General features: G+C 36.9%; 2 non-coding genes across 2 annotated transcripts; both read left to right on the top strand.

The window, feature by feature from the left end:
* The first annotated feature begins 3889 nt into the window (after window positions 1-3889).
* Window positions 3890-3995, top strand: LOC121212849 (small nucleolar RNA R71). Its single transcript, XR_005908222.1, has one exon. It is a non-coding gene; the product is annotated as a small nucleolar RNA R71 (small nucleolar RNA).
* Window positions 3996-16738: 12743 nt separating this feature from the next.
* LOC121213072 (small nucleolar RNA R71) lies at window positions 16739-16844 on the top strand. The gene has a single exon (XR_005908441.1). It is a non-coding gene; the product is annotated as a small nucleolar RNA R71 (small nucleolar RNA).
* Window positions 16845-21145: the final 4301 nt, after the last annotated feature.

Below are 21145 nucleotides of genomic sequence, written 5' to 3'. Positions count from 1 at the left end.
CTCCTTCCTATGCTGCTCCGTTTGGTGCTGAATCGCGAGGGCGATGAAATAGGCAAGGTCGATGACGTGCCCGTGCGACATACACCATAAAAAGTAGGCGTCATGAGTATTGACGACGCTAGTGCTCTCTCGCCGTTCTGTAATCGTGTGAGCCAAAATGGCGTGTAGGTACCTCAGAGATGGAGGGAGAGCCAATGCCTCGGAGCTGCTAGGATTGTAGGTGGCCCCACTTGGTACTAGTGCGTCCCAGCACCGTAAAGGAGAACGATGGATGTGGCGGTTGAGAGCATGTAAGTCATTCTCCTCCTTAAATTCCTCCATATATAAACCCAGCGCCGTACCGAATTCTGGGACGCTGAGCTGGCTGACTAACCCACCTAGGCGAAATTGGACCGTGCCGGGATCATCGTAGTTCGTCATTACGGTCTGAAGATGGAACGTTGAGCATTGTTCCATTGTGATCTCGAGGTATGTTGGCTCGATGATACCAAAGAATAGCTCCTAAGGGTCGATGGTTAGGAGGGCCTGAATTGCTTTAGCAAACTGAACTTGTTCTACCGCGGCCCAGTCGATGCAGCGGCCAACAATTAAAGGTTGGGCCCGGAGTATTTGGAATAGTTCTTCTTGGGGCCCGATGGGGAACCTTAGGAAAGGGTGACGAACTTTCGTAATAGGACCCGAGGAAGATGACGCTCCCTTCCTTTTCTTTGAAGTAGGGACAGCGGCCTTTTTACCACGTAAAGACGACATTCTGAACCTGCAATCAAAACCATTACTTTGTTTTGATGAGTGAACGAGGAAGAATGTATCTAAATTCAAAAAGTCATAGATTATGACTAATACTTCAGCCATAACTATCATCATTTAACAATTCTAATCAAACTAATCCATTTTATAGCATACATTTGTGGCATTGCATGATAATCGCATGAATAATAATAAAAGATATATAAAAAAAATTGGCAAATAACAAGAAGCATTTGAAAAGTATGAGGCTTGAGTTAGAATATTTGAAAAAGGCATGAGTATTCCACCTATCCTAACCATGAATAGTTTACTTTTAACTAATCAAATGAAGTAAAGAAATCTTGTAATGAAATAAAAAAAAACTTGAACATGAAAAAAAAATAAAAATTATTCTAGATTATGACATTTAAAAGTATGAAAATAACATAAAAACTTGCATATTATTATGATAAAAAGCCTTAGAAATCATTAGAATAGACAAGAAAGAAGTAAACAAACGCTAGGAAGGGAGGATTGAGCGTCAAAAATGGAGTTGGGGACGGCGCACGGGCTTGGCGGGGAGGTCGTGTGGAATTGCAGTGGCTAGGGTTAGGGTTTTTGAGTGGGGAAGACAAAGAATAGTGCAGGGTATTTATAGATTTTGCGGCACACGGCCAGGTAACACGCCCGTGTTCCCCAATTTCAGCCCGTGTGATTCGCGAATTTTGAATTTGGGAACATTTAACATTTAGTACACGCCCGTGTTCCTTAGGCGTGTGGGTGTATACGGTCGTGTCGCACAGCCGTGTCGCACGTTGTAAGCTTCTCCTACTCCCGTGTATGAAGACCCACGCCCGTGTCAATCTAACAGGTTCGCCCACGGTTCTTCCACATTAGCATGTCGCACGCTCGTGTTGTTTTGGCAGGCTCGACCATGGCCATGTCACACTGTCGTGGCGTTTTATCGTAACCCGTGTTTGAGGAAATCTTTGCCCTATTTTCACACGGCCCTAAGCACGCCCGTATGCTTGGCCGTGTCTCTGTGGAAAACCTGTATTCAAGAGCTCTGTTAGTAAGTTAGGTGTTGAAGACTAAATTTTAAAGAAGTTAATACAGTTAGTGCTCGGGTTGCCTCCCGAGAAGTGCTTATTTATAGTCTAAGCCTGACTTACCTTTCCGTTGAATGATCATGGTGGTTTGAGGAGTTTATACTCCTCATTCCTGCTATCTATCTCATCAAAATAAGGTTTTAAATGGGTGTTGTTTACCTTAAAAGTGCTGAACTTAGGATGACTCACCGACCGTACCGAATGGGAAAATGCTAAGTACCGTAAGAGGTATTTCTTCATTCAGTGTGGTAGCAACAATGTGGGGATCTGTGGCATCTAATAAGACTCTATCTCCAACCTTAAGTTGATTTGGAAAGGTATTGAGCTCGTTCTGTCGTAGATTCAGTTTGTTAGGTGTTCTCGGTTTATGCATTCGCCATTCATCTAGCTCCTTGATTTGTAGCCTTCGATCTTCATGAATAGGTCATCTACTATTGCTTGAGAATGGCTCATGTACTTCCTTCAGACTCATTTCCTGCAAAGAAGGTTGCACCATATTGTCAGTTTTAGTAGAATGGTTTAGACGATCACCTTCAATTTCCAATGTGTTGCCAGAATTGCGAGCTTGAACGGTGATTGTTTCATCTCCCACACGGAGTGTGTGTTCACTTGTGCCAACATCAATAATTGTTTTAGCAGTTGCTAAAAAGGGCCTTCCTATAATTGAAGGAGTGTTGATATCCTCCTCTATTTCTAGAACAATAAAGTCAACGGGAAATATAAATTTATCGATTTTAACTAGCACATCTTCAATAATACCCCTAGGGAATCTTATAGTTTTATTTGCTAATTGAATGCTCATCCTAGTCTGTTTGGGTTTCTCGAGACCTAGTTGCTTAAACATTTTGTCAGGCATGACGTTGATACTATCCCCTAAATCAGCTAATACATTATTAACATCTAAACTACCAATTAAGTAAGGAATCGTAAAACTCCCTGGATCTTTTAATTTTTTCGGTAGCTTATTTTGCAGAATAGTTGAGCACACTGCGTTTAGCTCCATATGCAATGTCTCATCCAACTTTTGCTTATTTGCTAAAAGCTCCTTTAAAAATTTTATTGCGTTTGGCATCTGTGATGGAGCTTCAATAAACGGTAAGTTAATGTGTAATTTTTTTAAGAGTTTAAGGAATTTACCAAATTGTTCATCTGAGAGGTCTTTCCTTGTCGCGTTGGGGTATGGCACATGAGGTTTATATTTGACATTCACTGATTTATTTTTATTATGACCTACCTCATCTTGACCTTTGCTTACCACAATTTCTTACCTTAGTTCTGGTTCAGGCTCAACGACTCCTTCGTCATCTTGAATATTAATTGTGTTGAGTTGTTCCCTTGGGTTGGGTTCAGTATTACTTGGCATGCTACCTTGTGGTCGTTCGGAGATTAGTTTGGAAAGCTGGCCTATTAGAGTTTCGAGCCCTTGGATCGACGCTTGTTGATTTTTAAGTGCTATCTCGGTGTTCTGAAAACGGGTTTCTGACACCGATATAAACTTTGAGAGCATCTCTTCAAGGTTCAGCTTCTTTTCCTGTTGATAGGGTGGTTGTTGAAAACCCGGAGGATGTTGTGGTCTTTGATTTCCTTGACCGCCCCATGAGAAATTGGGGTGGTTCCTCCAACCTGCATTGTAAGTGTTACTATATGGGTTATTTTGGGATCGAGAGTTATTGTTACCCATATATTGGACTTGTTCCTCCTCGATGCTAGGGTTGAAAGGTTGATACTCTTTGCTTGCTCCTCCTCCATTCGTCTCGCACCTCATTACTAGATGTACCTGAGTGGAACCAAGTAAACCATCAATCTTTTTATTTAGAAGTTCTACCTGGTTTGGTAGCATAGTAACCGAATCGACGTTATAAACGCCTGCTGTTATTGTTGGCGTAGTCCTCATGACTTGCCACTGATAGTTATTCAGTGACATCTCTTCTATAAACTCATAAGCATCTTCAGATTTTTTATTATTGATGGTTCTGCCAGCAGCTGCGTCAACCATTTGTTGAGTCGAAGGATTCCGGCCATTATGGAACGTTTGAACCTGTAGCCAAAGTGGTAACCCATGGTGAGGGCACCTTCTCAGTAAGCCCTTGTATATCTCCCATGCATCGTAAAGAGTTTCTAAGTCCATTTGCACAAACGAAGAGATATCATTACGTAATTAGCATTTTTAGCCGGTGGAAAATATTTTAATAGAAATTTTTTGGTCATTTGCGCCCAAGTAGTGATTGACCCTCGTGGTAATGAGTTCAACCACTGTTTAGCTTTATTTCTCAATGAAAAAGGGAATAACCGAAGACGAATAACATCATCAGAAACACCATTAATTTTAAATGTATCGCATAGTTCTTAGAAGTTTGCTAAGTGAGCATTGGGATCCTCATCCTGCAAACCATCAAACTAAACAAATTGCTGTATCATTTGAATAGTGTTAGGTTTTAGTTCAAAAGTATTTGTAGCTACAGCAAGTCTAACTATGCTCGATTTAGTTCCTATTAAGAAGGTTTAGTACAATCATACATAGTGTATAGAGCAGGATTTTGATTAACCGCAATTGCAAGAGGTATCTGATTGTCTTGGTTTTCAACCATCTCTTCGGTTGGGGGTTAAGTATCGTCCTCTTGCTTGTTCTCTGTGTATCTTAAGCTTCGCCTTATTTCTCTTTGATGTCTATGAACTGTGCGATCGATTTCTTCGTTAAAAAGTAGTGGTCCTGACGGGTTTCTTCTAGTCATAAACTATAAAAACCTGGCAAGAGAAAGAAAAAAGTAAATTAATAAATAAAAATAAAATAGAATTAACTTGGAAGAAAAGCAAATGGATAAACTAATAAAAATTGAGCATTCCTAATATCATAGTTCCCTGGCAACGGCGCCAAAAACTTGATCACGTGATTTCGTGATAGGTTTTAAATATTTATAAGTAATCATTCTTGAAACTAACTATTATCGCGATGTAGGCAAGTGTACCTATAGAATAGTAGTACAGTTTTAGCAAGACCGGGTTGTTGAACCCAAAGGAACTAAAAGTACTAGTAATGACTATCTTTTTATTATGTAACCTAAGAATAAAGAGGTTTTGTTTGAACTAACTAATTATCTAAACTAAGAACTCACAGAGAATAGAATTGGGGAATTACTTTTGGGAAATCGATTGAATTAAGACAATACCTAAGAAAAAATCCATCTAGACAGTACTTGTTATTCTGGCTCCGAATCGGACGATTTATTCATTTAACTTGTTCCGTAGAGATCCCTAAGTTATGTTATTATCCCTATTCAAGACTAATAATGTCTAATCCCTAGAATGAATAATTCATACATTTCTCTAATTAACACCCTAGGGTTGCATTAACTCGATCTATGAATCCCCTTATTAGGTTTCACCCTAATCCGGCAAAATCTTGTCACCCTATGTCTAGGCGCGCAAACAACTCCGCTTAATTATGACAAATGTACTCTTAGACAGGGTCTATTCCTCCTCTGAATAAGAGCTTATCTTGAATCAGTATCCTTAGATATCAAATCAAGAATTAAGAACACATAATTAAAAACAAGTTAAATATTTATCATACAATTCAAAAAATAATAACAAGATTCGTCTTAGGTTCATTCCCCTTAGGTATTTAGGGGTTTTAGATCATAACTAAATAAGAAAACATCTCAGAATAATAAAGAATACAAAAAGTAAAGAAAATCCAAAACCCCTGAAGGGGAAATTGAGGAGAGGTCTTCAGTCTTGATGATGAATCTAGCTTCTGAGATGGATCAATCGGCTTCCTCGGAGTAATTTCTTACTCCCTCCCTATGTGCCCCTGTTTCTTCCTCCTCTAGAGTGTATTTATAGGCTTTGGAATGCCTAAGAGCCCTTAAAATTAGCCTTTTTCAAATTGGACTCAACTTGGGCTCGGCAGGGACGCGCCGGTGTGACACGCCCGTGTGCGATTACTTTAGGTCGTGCTCGAGCCTGCCAAATTGACATGGCCGTGTGGTCTGCCCGTGTGAGGAGGTCCAGGCCGTGTTGATTTCGTGCTTTGGCTCATTTTCTCTGTTTTTGGCCCATTTCTCGTTCCTTTCTCTCTCCTATGCTCTTCTAAGCATAAAACATGAAATTAAAGCATTAGGAGCATCGAATTCACCTATTCTAATGGGAAATCATCCATAAAATGAGTTAAACATGGGGTAAAAATATGTATAAATTATGGTTTATCAATACTATATATGTGTAAATGTGGTAAATGTTGTATTATCATTATTTGTTAAAGAGATTAAGCATTGTGATAGTAAGAAATGTGAATGTTATTGAAATGTGGAAAATTGATTTGGACTAATGCTTGAGTAATACTCACCTATTATGAGCTGTGATAGGAATTCTGATAATAACCTTGTTAACAGGAACTCTGTTCATTTATCTTGTTATTTGAATGTTTATATTTAATTCGGTAAGCTTTATCATTTAATCGGTAGACTTACTAAACTTTATGTAAGCTTACTCGTGTCATTGCCTTTTCTTTGTAGATTACGTTTTTTTGAAATCAGGAGACTGGATCAACTTAAAGAACCACACTATCCGAGGATCATTTTGGTAGATTTCGTATACAACTTGGCTTATATGGCACGTAATAGGAGGTCTAAAGCTGTATGTAGTGATGCATAATGGCTTCTGATGTATGAATTGATTTGCTTATGCTTTTGGTTGTGTTTTATAGCTTTTTGATGCATGCTTATATGGTATCAACCTAAGCACAAGTGATATGGTTGTGTGAGCCAAATGGTAAGTCTTGTAACATAATATATGCTAGCTGAGACTAAGTGTTCTTGATTTGAAAGTTTAACTAAGGCAAAGGAATGTTAAGTGATTTTGTTATGGTGTCATTTGATGACACATTATTAGGCCCTAGGTTGTTTGTTTTGGCATGCTTTGAGTGTCATTGAAATGCATTCTAAAGTCTTATAATCATGTGTTGAAAGTGGGTGTAGGTACCTAAGCATTTGGTTGTAAAATGAGCATGTTTTGGGTCATTCTTGGGCACACACAGCTGTGTGTCACACACGTAACCCACATGAGCATGTACCCTGAACGTGTTAGGTGCAGGGTTCACATGGGCTAACACACGACCTGTGACATGGTCGTGTGACCCAAGTCAGTGAGTTATGCGGGTGGACATACGGGTGAGCACACGGGTGTGTGGGATAGCCATATGGCCATGTTTGGAGCCACACGATCTGGACTCTGTCACACAGCCTGAACACATGGCCGTGTGACCTCTGTTTTGGAAATTTTTAGTTTTTCCCTAAATGTCCTGATTTTTTTTTACTTGGTCCCTGATTGTTCATAAACTATTTTTTAAGGCCTCATAGGCTTGATTTGAGGCACATAAATGTATGTTTACTCCAACCTGAATTATTTATGAAAAATTTTAATTAAATTAGTAAAGTCAATTCTATTTGTTATTAATTATTCTAAAATGTACGGTAATACTCTGTAACCCTAATCTGGCGACAGAAACAAGTTATGAGTGTTACAAAGAAACTAACTCTAATGCATCCAAACATATTTTAATGCATGAATAACATGAATGATTTTAATTGGAAGCATGAGCAACGGAGACACATAACAACATAAACATGAATCTAATGAATTTGATCAAATCATTGCAATTATTCTAGCTAAAACAAATTTAAGTAATCATCATTAATGAAAAAATGATTAAACAATTTGCAAACATGTTTGAGTAACTAATAACAAATTAAAAGTAAAGGAAGAAGAAACTCTTTGATGAGTTCAGTGATTCCCCAAAGACTAATCGTGGTGGCTTCCTCCAATTCTCACGATTGCTCATTTGCAAATTACTCCTTAAGGTGGCCGGCCAAGAGAGTTTTTCTCTAGGAAAAAACTAGCTAAAAGGAAATGGAAGATGGAATGCTTTTGGTGTGAAGGAAAGAGAGAAAGATGAAAATTGAAAGATTTGATGAAGAATGTGTGGGATGAATGGGATTGAAGGGTGGTGGGTGCTATTTATACTTGAAATGAGGCTTGGGAATTTGATAAAAATAGCTTGCATATCCCTTGGATTTCTCATTTTCTTGGCCGACCATGATTTTGGGATGAGGATTAAGTAGTTGCTTGATTTCATGCATGAATCATGCAAGGGGTTGGACGACAATCAAGGTATTCATTGGGGGTTGATTTATGTTTTTTCATATATCCAAGGACCTTCATTCTAGTGATGCCAAAGCTGATTTTAGGCTGTTCTTGATATATTGTTGAGTTTGTGCTTCTCTCCCCCCTGTTGGATTGTTTTGGAAACCCAATTGAAAAGAATTTTAATTTTCTTCAGCAACCATATTCAAGCTAGGTCAAAGCAATATTCCTGAGCCCAATTCATCTTCTTTGCCATCCAAAGTATTGGATAATCAACTCACTTATATGTTTCTTCAGTTGCTCCCAATATTGAGTAATTTAATGGTCTATACTATAACAATTTTACAAAAAAATTATCATGTAGCATAATTCAATGAAATTACGTAAAATTAACACCTAATTATGTAAAATTAAAAAATCCACTTAAATTATGTCTAGTGTCTCAACATGAACCAAAATTACATAATTTAGCTATCCAAATGCTAGGGATTTGCCTAAGTTCTAAGCAAAAAGGTATTATAAAAGTCTATATAATTTAGACTTATCAATATGTCGTCTATCAAGTCCAATTGGGGAGATACTTTGTCTTCGACATTGGAGCGAATGAATTCCAAAAGATAGATACATAGATGTGACTGACTGGACTGATAGTACATCGGATTGCAACCAATAAGAATAGATTTTGGATTTGTTTATAGATTTATTCACTTGTGATGTTCATAGTGTGGCATAAGTAAATCCTAAGTAGATGACAAACTATGTATGCGTGACTCGTACATTTTGATGTAAGTGAAAGCTTGAGTTCGAATATATAAGGAACCGAAAGCTGGTTCATTGAGTGTACGACTTCTATAGTATGTAGCATCATTCAAAATAGTGGAATTCATAGCTCAAGATATGATTAAATGATATCTTTTCATTGGTATTACATGGTTGATGGAAAGTAGAAATGGCCACAAGTAGTTCGTCTTTGTGATGGATGACTTGATCACTATTTAATAGTGATTGACATTTTATGAAGGAAAATGTAATGGTTTCCATGAGATAAAATAATATAATATTGGCAGAGAAAATATTATCCTAATGAGATTAAAGATATCCTATGATGGCATCACACTCATGACAAGGTTATCAGACAAGTACTAATTAAGTTGCTTTCATAATGGTATGTCATTGGGAAAAGCTCAGTCACGATACTATAGTGGAATGACTTCATGACTAAATGAATTTATAATTAATAGGCAAATAGCTAGAACTTAATTATAAACCATTTGAGCCTCAATTGCAAATCTCTAATTACTTCTTCCGCTAGCGTTTATTTTAAACGGATTGAAATTTTAATTAATTGACACAATACTTAATCAGTGCTTGTTTATTCATCTAAGGTACCTGAGGGTTAAATTAGGAACGGTATCTAACAATACATTAGCCTTGCATAACTTGCAAGATTATTGTGATTAAATTGTTTTATGGTAGAAATACATTGTTACCTCGCGTAATCTTTTATGTGCTTATGAGATTGAATTAATTGTTTGAATTGACATAGAGATATGTACAAGAGATTATTTTAATTTCATTTGTATGTATTTGCATTAAAACATTTGCTTATTAAAATTTGTTCAATCAGTTAAATTGATATAGAGATATAGTTAAGAGATAAATAGATTTTGATAGGTAAGTATATTCATAAGTTAACAAATTACTGAGTTGCCGTGAATTTATTCGTAACAACATAAACATGAGTTTAAGAATTCTAAGTTAAGAAATGTAAATAATCTAGCACAATTATGTCATCTTGATTAAAATAATCTTTTAGAATTGTGCATTGAAACTTTTATTTTATTTTTATTTATTTTACTTAGTTAAAATCCTAGTTTTTAATCACCTCCTCAAAACAAAATATTTTTCTTCACCAAAGTGTTTTTAATTGCATTCATAAATAATTCTTTTCACAGTTCCTATGGGTACGACAACTCGACATTTATTTGTCACTTTATTATTTGTTGCATTTGTGTACACTTGAACATTTCCATTGATTGTGATTTTCATGTGACAGGTTTTAAATATTTATAAAGAATCATTCTTGAAACTAACTATTATCACGATGTAGCCAAGTGTACCTATCGAATAGTAGTATAGTTTTAGCAAGACCGGATTGTCGAACCCAAAGGAACTAAAAGTACTAGTAATGACTGTCTTTTTATTATCTAGCCTACAAATAAGGGGGTTTTATTTTAACTAACTAATTATCTAAACTAAGAATTCACAGAAAATAGAATTGGGGGATTACTTTTGGAAAACGATTGAATTAAGACAATACCTAAGGAAGAATCCACCTTGACTTCACTTGTTATTCCAACTCCGAATCGGACGATTTATTCATTTAACTTGTCCCGTAGAGATCCCTAAGTTATGTTATTATCCTTATTCAGGACTAATAACGTCTAATCCCTAGATTGAATACTTGAGACTTTTCTCTAATTAACACCCTAGGGTTGCATTAACTCGATCTATGGATCCTCTTATTAAGTTTCACCCTAATCCGGAAAAATCTTGTCACCCTATGTCTAGGCGCGTAATAAACTCTGCTTAATTATGACAAATGTACTCTTAGACAGGGTCTATTCCTCATCTGAATAAGTTTTATCTTGAATCAGTATCCTGGGATATCAAAACAAGAATTAAGAACACATAATTAAGAATAAGTTAAATATTTATCATACAATTCAGAAAATAATAACAAGATTCATCTTAGGTTTCATTCCCTTTAGGTATTTAGGAGATTTAGTTCATAACTAAAAAGGAAAACATCTCAGAAGAATAATAAATACAAAACATAAAGAAAACCCAAAACTTCTGAAGGGAAATTGAGGGGAGATATTCAGTCTTGATGGTGAATCCGGCTTCTGAGATGGATCAATCAGCTTTTCTTGAGCAGTTCCCTGCCTCCTTCTGTCTGTGTCCCCTTTCCTCTTCCTTTATAGCGTATTTATAGGCTTTAGAATGCTTGAAAGCCCTCAAAATTAGCCTTTTCCGAATTGGAATCAACTTGGGCTCGGCAGGGACACGCCCGTGTGCGATTACTTCAGGCCGTGGTCAAGCCTGTTAAATAGGCACGGGCATTTGGTCTACCTGTGTGAGTCATGCCTTGATTTTACCAAATTAACACGGTCGTGTGGTCTGCCTGTGTGGGGAAGTCCAGGCCGTGTTGATTTCATACTTTGGCTCATTTTCTCCGTTTTTGGCTCGTTTCTCGTTCCTTTCGCTCTCCTATGATCACCTAAGTATAAAACACGAAATCAAGGCATTAGGAGCATCGAATTCACCAATTCTAAGGAAAAATCATCCACAAAATGCTTTAAGCATGGGGTAAAAATATGTATAAATTACGGTTTATCAAATACCCCCACACTTAAGCATTTGCTTGTCCTCAAGCAAAATCCTCAACTCATAATTAAAATAAATTCTTCTCAACATATAATCTCTATCGATAATATCTCAAAACAATCCACAGGTAATCATACATTGAGAATTCAACTAAAAGAATATTAGAGCTTCAAACATTCCAAGTTGAGCATTTTATCCTGAAAACATAGGTGTCTCCCCTTATCTAAGTAGTTACCTCGATTCGAAATCTCACGGAGTTTAACATCCTCATTAAATATTCACTCAAATCACTCGAGGTGTTTAAGGACAATAAACGAAGCACTCAATAGTCAATAATGAAAAATTATTACCATAGGCTTGCATGAAAATCACATCTCTACCACTATAAATTGAGATGATACATCAATCAAAAGGTCTTTAGAGGGTTGTAACGAGGCTTGGTTTGGGGGTGTGGTCACAAGCTGAAAGAAAATGTTAGAAAAGGTTAGAATCGAGACCGAATTGAAAAATTGCTTAACTAGAAAAAGATTTAATCATCGCTTGCATACAACAGAGCTTCTTCTCAAAAAATGGAATTTAACTTCTTTGCTCAAAAGATCACTACTACTAATATGTATACATACATTTTTGTGTTTTTTTTTAAGAACAAGTTGAATAAAACATAGACTAACTATTAAGAACAAGACATAGCTGAGCAACTATTTCAATTCAAATCTCAAAAAAAAATTGTGATCAAATTTAATTTAGGGGATTTCAACAATAAGGGGTTAAGGGTTAATATTATGGGTAATACAGAAAATGGGTTGTTAGGCTCAAAGGGGTTCACTAGGGTAAATTGTGGAGGTAGGCTTTTCATGGCATGAGTGGATTAATCCTAAGTGTCTTAATCATTCTGACATATCAAATCAAATGGTGTGGTCTTGACATGCATAATCAAGCAAGTTCTAGAATAACAGTTCAATACTGACGCACTTAAAGCAATAATAAAAGTGAGCATGAAAGAATTAATAGAAGCTTAAAAATGGTCAAAAATCTCACAAGAATTATGGCTTTTGATGTTTAAAACTTGTGAATTCCAACTCAAAGTAATAACTAAACTTTGGGGAAACAACTTAAAATTTTAAATTCTTAAAAATCAACTTATCATGCTCGATTCTCTAATTTCTTAAAGTTTAAACAATCAATGCATAAATGCCTATGTTTTAATTCAAGATATATCAATCAAAATCATAAATCAATCAAAATTTATCCTAAATATGATATGAGAGCTTTTCAAGAAAACAAAGCAGTCATTTAGGGATATTTCTGATAAAGAAATGAATACCCTCCCACACTTAAGATGTACAATTCCCTCAATGTACAAAGATAGATATATAGAAAAGAATATAAAAATAAGTTAGGGAGAGAAGTGAAACTTCCTGAGTGATGAATGAATTTCCTTGAACTGGAGTTTTGGAGAATAATCGGCATGAGGGTGGATGAGGATACTTCGGCGGTGGTGGAGGTTCATTAGTCCATAAGTCCTGCGCCAAAAGAATATTATATCTAGTGGTGGCTATGGTCGTGGTCTAGCAGGACATGGCAGTCGTAGAGAACCTTTCCCCGTGGGGTTTTGAATTCCTATGTGATGATGAGCTTCGGAGCTGTTTATAACTGTGATAACATTAGAAACTCCTTTAGAAAATTTATAAGGAAGAATGATTACTCGGTAGGAAATAGCCAGAATTCAAAATTGTTAAATAAAAATTATAAATCCTAATAAAAATAAGATGAATGAAAAATAAAAGTTAGTCTTAAAATAAAATTAAAGCAAAAACATAAAATAATAAATAAAAGTTTTTAATCATCTTCATCGCTAGATGGTTTGCGAGGTGGAGGTGGCGATGAGATATAGAGGTGCTGACAGATCTGCTATAGAGTAGAATCAATGTGTCAAATAGTTGAAAACACTGCTGCTCGAATCGAGTGAGGTGCTCAGAAATGTCAGCATATGAAGCCGCCGCATGAACTGGACGAGAGGGTGGTGGTGGCTGAGACAGTGGGTCCTCGTGCTGTAGGGGGACATCATCAGTAATGTCCTCGGGGGCCTCCTCCTCGGTAGATTGGGCGAGACGATATTGATGAGGGTAGGTTCCTTGGCACTTTTCGATCATCCTCATGCTTAGCATGCTCGAGATGCCTTGTGGAGACATCTGGACAATGAGGGTTAAGGATGATTCTTGGGTCGTGGTACAGAGGAGCCTGAAGTGTCGAGCCAACTGAGTAACATAGGGTCCAATGGAGATGACCCCCTTCCTATACCGCAATGGAGATGACGTGTTTGTACGAGATACACCATAGAAAGTAGGCGTCGTGAGTGTTGACGACGCCAGTGCTTTCTCGCCTTCCTGTAATCGTGTGAGCCAAAATGGCTTGAAGGTGCCTCAGAGATGGAGGGAGAACCAATGCCTTGGAGCGGCTAGGATTATAGGTGGCTGCACCTGGTACTAGTGCATCCCAGCACCGTGAAGGAGAATGATGAATATGGCAGTTGAGAGTATCTAAGTCATTCTCCTCATTGAACTCCTCCATATATAAACCCAGTACCGTATCGAATTCTAGGACGCTGAGCTGGTGGATTAATTTGCCTAGGTGAAATTGCACCATGCTGGGATCATCGTAGTTCGTCATTACGGTCTGAAGATGGAATGTTGAGCATAGTTCCATCGTGAACTCGAGATATGTTGGCTCGATGATCCCAAAGAAAATCTCCTAAGGGTCAATGGTTAGGAGGGCCCGAATCACATCAGCCAACTAAACTTGTCCTACTGCAGCCCAGTCGATGCAGCGGCCAGGTAACACACCCGTGTTTCCTAATTTTAGCCCGTGTGATTCATGAATTTTGAATTTGGGTGCGTCTGACAATTGTCCCACGCCCGTGTTCCTTAGACGTGTTCGTGCGCATGGCCGTGTCGCATGGCCGTGTCTGGTGTTGTTCATTTCTCGCACGCCCGTGGATGTATCCCTACTCCCGTGGTAATTTAACAGGTTCGACCATGGTTGCTTGGCACGGGCGTGTCGCACGCCTGTGTGAATTTGACAGGTTCGGCCACAGGTTCAAGGCACGGGCGTGTCGCATGCCCGTGCTGTTTTGGCAGGTTCGCCCACGACGATGTCGCATGGCCGTGGCTATTTGTCGTAGCTCATGTTAGGGAAATCTTTGCCCTATTTTCACATGGCCCTAAGCACGCCCGTGTGCTTGGCCGTATCTATGTGGTAAACCTGTATTCAAGAGTTCCGTTACTAAGTTAGGTGTCAAACACTAAAGTTGAAAGAAGTTAATACAGTTAGTGCTCGGGTTGCCTCCTAAGAAGCACTTATTTATAGTCTAAGCTTGACTTACCTCTCCATTGAATGATCATGGTGGTTTGAGGAGTTTATACTCCTCATTCCTGCTATCCATCTCATCAAAATAAGGTTTTAAACAGGGGTTGTTTACCTTAAAAGTGCCGAACTTGGGATGACTCACCTCGACCATACCGAATGGGAAAATGCTAAGTACCATAAGAGAGATTTCTTCATTCGGTGTGGTAGCGACAATGAGGGGATCTGTGGCATCTAATAAGACTCTATCTCCATCTTTAAGTTGATTTGGAAAGGCATTGAGCTCATTCTGTCGTAGATTCGGTTTGTCGGGTGTTCTCGATTTATGTGTCCGCCATTCATCTAGTTCCTCGATTTGTAGCCTTCGATCTTCTTGAATAGGTCCTCTACTATTGCTTGAGAATGGCTCATGTTCTTCCTTTAGACTCATTTCCTGCACAGTAGGTTGCACTGTATTGTTAGTTTTAGTAGAATGGTTTAGACGATCACCTTTAATTTCCGATGTGTTGCCAGAATGGTGAGCTTGAAGGGTGATTGTTTCATCTTCCACACGGAGTGTGAGCTCACCCATGCCAACATCAATAATCGTTTTAGCAGTTGCTAAAAAGGGACGTCCTAAAATCAAAGGAGTGATGCTATCCTCCTCTATGTCTAGAACAATGAAGTCAACGGGAAATATAAATTTATCGATTTTAACTAGCACATCTTCAATAATACCCCTAGGAAATCTTATAGTTTTATTTGTTATTTGAAAGCTCATCCTAGTCTTTTTGGGTTTCCCAAGACCTAATTGTTTAAACATTTTGTAAGACGTGACGTCAATACTAGCCCCTAAATCAGCTAATGCATTATTAACATCTAAACTACCAATTAAGCATGGAATTGTAAAACTCCCTGGATCTTTTAGTTTGTTGGGTAGTTTATTCTATAGAATAGCTGAGCAAACAACGTTTAGCTCCACATACGACTCCTCGTCCAACTTCTGCTTATTTGCTAAAAGCTCCTTTAAAAATTTCATTACGTTTGCCATTTGTGATAGAGCTTCAATAAACGGTAAGTTAATATGTAATTTTTTTAAGAGTTTAAGGAATTTACCAAATTTTTCATCTGAGCGGTCTTTCCTTGTCGTGTTAGGGTATGGCATACGAGGTTTATAATCGACATTCACTGATTTGTTTTTATTATGACCTACCTCACCTTGATCTCTGCTCACTATAGTTTCTTGCCTCGGTTCTGGCTCAGGCTCAACGAATCCTTCTTCATCTTGAACATTAATCGCGTTGAGTTGTTTCGTTGGGTTGGGTTCAGTATTACTTGGCAAGCTACCTTGTGGTCATTCGGAGATTAGTTTGGAAAGCTGGCCTATCTGATTCTCGATTCCTTGGATCGACGCTTGTTGATTTTTAAGTGCTATCTTAGTGTTCTGGAAATGGGTTTCTAACGCCGAGATAAATTTAGACAGCATCTCTTCAAGGTTCAATTTCTTTTCCTGTTGATAGGGTGGTTGTTTAAAACCCGGAGGATGTTGTGGTCTTTGATTTACTTGACCGCCCAATGAGAAATTGGGATGGTTCCTCCAACCTGGATTTTAAGTGTTAATATATGGGTTATTTTGGGATCTAGAGTTATTGTTACCCATATATTGGACTTGTTCCTCCTCGATGCTAGGGTTGAAGGGTTGATACTCTGTGCATGCTCCTCTTCCATTTGTCTCGCACCTCATTACTAGATGTACCTGAGTAGAACCAAGTAAACCATCAGTCTTTTTATTCAGAAGTTCTACCTGGTTTGACAATATCGTAACTGAATCAACATTATAAACGCATGCTGTTTTAGTTGGCTTAGTTCTCATGACTTGCCACTGATAGTTATTCAGTGGCATCTCTTCAATAAATTCGTAAGCCTCTTCAGGTGTTTTTTTGTTGATAGTTCCCTCGACTGTTGCATCAATCATTTGCCTAGTCGACAGCTTTAGGCCATTATAGAATGTTTGAACCTGTAGCCAAAGCGGTAACCCATGGTGAGGGCACCTTTTCAGTAAGTCCTTGAATCTCTCCTATGCATCATAAAGAGTTTCTAAGTCCATCTGCACAAACAAAGAGATATCATTACGTTATTTGGCCGTTTTAACAGGTGAAAAATATTTTAATAGAACTTTTTCAGTCATTTGTTCCCAAGTAGTAATTGACCCTCATGGTAACAAGTTCAACCACTATTTAGCTTTGTTCCTTAATGAAAAAGGGAATAACCGAAGACGAATGACATCGTCAAAAATGCCATTAATTTTAAATGTATCGTAGAATTCTAGGAAATTTGCCAAGTGGGTGTTTGGATCCTCATCCTGGAAACCATCAAACTGAACAAATTGCTGGATCATTTGAATAATGTTAGGCTTTAGTTCAAAATTATTTGCAGCAATAGCAGGCTTAACTATACTTAACTCAGTTCCTGTTAAATTAGGTTTAGCATAATCATACATAGTACGAGGAGCAGGATACTGATTTGCTAGTTCAGCGGCTATCGCAGGAGGTAGCTGATTGTTTTGGTTTTCAGCCATCTCCTCAGTTAGGGTTTGACTATCATCCTCTTGCTCGTTCTCTGTGTATCTTAAGCTTCTCCTTATTTCTCTTTGGTTTCTGCGAACTGTGCGATCAATTTTTTCGTTAAAAAATAGTGGTCCTGATGGGTTTCTTCTAGTCATAAACTATAAAAACCTGCCAAGAGAAACAAAAAAGTAAATTAATAAATAAAAATAAAATAGAATTAAATTGAAGAAAAATAAATGGCTAAAGTAATAAAAATTGAGTGTTCCCAATATCTTAGTTCCCCAGCAACTGCGCCAAAAACTTGATCGTAATTTCTGTGTGACAGGTTTTAAATATTTATAAAGAATCGTCGTTGAAACTAACTATTATCAGGATGTAGGCAAGTGTACCTATCAAACAGTAGTATAGTTTTAGCAAGACCAGATTGTTGAACCCAAAGGAACTAAAAGAACTAGTAATGATTGTCTTTTTATTATCTAGCCTACGAATAAGGGGGTTTTATTTTAACTAACTAATTATCTAAACTAAGAATTCACAGAAAATAGAATTGGGGGATTACTTTTTGAAAACATGGAAAATAAATGGAGTAAGCTATATAGCTTAGTAAGCTTGTAGGTAAGAAATAAGAAAACTTTGCCATACATTCAAATAATTTAATATAATACAATGTAATTTACCATAATATCATAATCATAATTCATTCCATCACAAACTTACCTCGGATTCATCATTTGATAAATTTAATAGTTGTAAGTTTTAAACATATACATGAACCGTCTTGTAATAGTTTCATATTCAATTCTCATCATTGGCATACCCAATGAACCATTCAGAATAACAATTTAGGATACTCGGGAAAACTTGCACATAAAGTGCCACATATGTAGCCATTGCCACCTCTATCTCATAATACATAATTGCTCACTCTCAAGCCATCAACGGGCCTGTTCACACAAGCTGTCAGTCAAGACATGGCTACACGGTGCTACTCACACAAGCTATCAAGTAACCGCAACATATGCCGATATACTTAGCCACCGGTAGGACATACAGGACCAGCACCTGAATCACATAACATAATGCCCTAGTGACATGTCACGTGTATCCTAATCTATTCCTAAGGTTCAATTGAGATTTCTCGCTTACCAAGACGTCGTCAAATGTGACCGTAGAATTAAACTCGTCCACAAAATCAATCATACAGTTCATTCAATATTTAAGCATTTAAATACAATTATATTAAAGCTTATTTAACATACGAACTTACTTCGATTACAAAAACGACTATTAGTTTGATTCAGTCCACAACCTTGTTCTTTCCCCAATCTAAACTTGAATTTCATTTTTGTTGATCTATAATATCAAATTTAACTTATTTAATCATCATATTATTCAATTCAGCCAAAAAACACACTATACAAAAATTACATTTTTGCCCCTAAACTTTTAACATTTTACATTTTAGTCCCTAGGCTCGTAAAATGATTTTCATCCAATTTCTTCATTACCCAAGCCTAGCCGAACCTTTTTCATGGTCATGACAGCCCATATTTTCCATTTATTCACATTTTACCACACATGCATTTTCTACCATTAAACATCAAAATACAAGTTTATTCAACATAGGTAATGTAACAGTCTAGTTTTGACCCTAGTCGGAATAGTGGTTTTGGGGTCACAAATTCGAGTCTGAAAAATATTTTAATATTATTTTCTATGTCTATGATATGTGAATTTACATCTGTGAAAATTTATGTGATTTAATTTGTCTGTTTCTGTGCTTAATTATGAATAAGGACTTAATCGCGTAAAACGCAAAAGTTGCATGCTAATTGTTAAAGTGCCTATTTGGCTTGGATTTCTATAGTAAAGGTCCTTAATTTGTTATTAAACCATTGGAAACATGAGTGGATTATTATGGCCTTATTATAATGATTTATTAATGGCTTAATAAATAGGGCAAAATTGGTATTTAGTATCTTATGTTAATTAAAGTAAACAAAATGCTTGAAATTAGACATTTTCCCATGTGTTCTTGCCGAAAATACCAAGAAAAATAAAAATAAAAAGAGCCTTAGGGTTTTGGCATTTGCTAGCATCAATTAGGTATGTATTTTTTATCGGTTTTTGATAATTTCTACGTTTCTATGATCATTGCTTCGTGTTCTTCAAAGCCCATGTCTGAATTTCTATTTCTGTTAAAGATTACATGAAATGCCATTGTTGATATCATGCGTTTTGTGATGTTTTTGGATGAATTATGAAGGGTTGGTAGATGAGTTATAAGTTTTATCTTTGAATTTTTATTAAATAGAGCTATTTGAGCTAATTTGTGAAAATAGGGTTTTAAAGGACTAAATTATGAATTAAATATGTTATTTGGGCTTGTATAGAAGCCATGTATATTCGGCTAAGCTATAGTCTTGGTGAATTTTTGCATAATTGTGATTTTGTGAAAAATGGACTAAATTGTCAAAATGTGAAATTGTAAGGGCTAAAATGAAAAGTTCCCTAAGTATATATATATGGATTAAATTGAATGTAATAGATGATTGAATGGATGAAATTTGTATTGTATTATATCAAGAACAAAGAAAATTGGACTTAGATCGGGGGAAGTCCAAATTAGTCGAATAGTCGACTCGTTCCGTCTGAAATCCGTCCAAGGTAAGTCAAATTAAAATTATGTGTTAATTTGAATAAATTCTACACATATAAACTGTAATCTATATTGGATGGCCTTGAGTGCCAGATGAATATCTTTGGAATAAAGTATAATAATATGTTAGTATCCGAAAAGCTCTGTATACTTCTAAAGGAAAGTTGACATCTATCTGAGATATCGTGTAAGACCGTGTCTGGGACACAGGCCTCGATTGAGATTTACGTATAAGACCATGTCTGGACATCGGCATCATATCTGATTTCGTGTAAAACCTTGTCTGGTACAGAGGCATCGACATTGAATTACGTGTAAGACCACGTTCGGGACGTCGGTATTGTACCTGTTTATGATTATCTGTGTCATTTATGAACCATCTGAGGATTGAGTACTAGATATGGGAATGAATGTATTATGAAATGTATAATCTATAAAAGTATGTATGTATCGTACTAAGTCTCTGAATATGAAAGACTCAGTTTTGTGAAGTATGTACGAAACCATGAATTACTTCTTGAAATAACTCAGAATTCTTACTATTGATTTCACTTATATGTTTTAATAGATGGACTAGCTGTATTCGACTTACTAAGCTCTTTGTAGATTACTCTATGTGATTTCTATCTATTTTATAGTTATCATAGCTACTAAAAGCTCGGGATAGTCGAGGATCGTCACCACACTATCGAAATCATTTTGGTACTTTTGAAAGTGTAAATATTTTTTTAGTATGTCATGTATAGGCTAGAATGTTTAAGTAAGTAAGCTTGATATGTATATATGTTATGCCATGTGAATTGGCTAATAAATGATAAGTTTGTGCATAGTTTTGGTGTATGTTTGTAATGTGTTATGTTCTAATGTGTTTTGGTCATCTTTAAGCATGTTTTGAGCATGGAATTGGTTGAAAATTTTGGTATGAATGTTGTATATTATTGCTTGAAGGATTGGCCCTTAGAGAAGTGGCAAATTGGCTTAAACCAAGCTTGCATTGTGCCACACAGTTAGGTGACACGGGCGTGCCTTATGGCCGTGGGCTTAAGTCAGTAGCTAGCTAAGTACCACACAAGCATGGCACACGGTCGTGTCTATTGGCCGTGTGAAAAAGTCAGTATTGGACCTACTTTTGGCACGGCTGGTTCACATGGGCGTGTCTAATGCCCGTGTGTGCCACACGGCCTGGTCACACGGGCATGTGACTTTAACAGTTT

This window comes from Gossypium hirsutum, chromosome A13, assembly GCF_007990345.1.
Source record: "Gossypium hirsutum isolate 1008001.06 chromosome A13, Gossypium_hirsutum_v2.1, whole genome shotgun sequence".
Lineage (NCBI taxonomy): Eukaryota > Viridiplantae > Streptophyta > Magnoliopsida > Malvales > Malvaceae > Gossypium > Gossypium hirsutum.
Note: the sequence above shows the minus strand (reverse complement) of the source record. Positions and strands in the feature narration are given on the sequence as shown.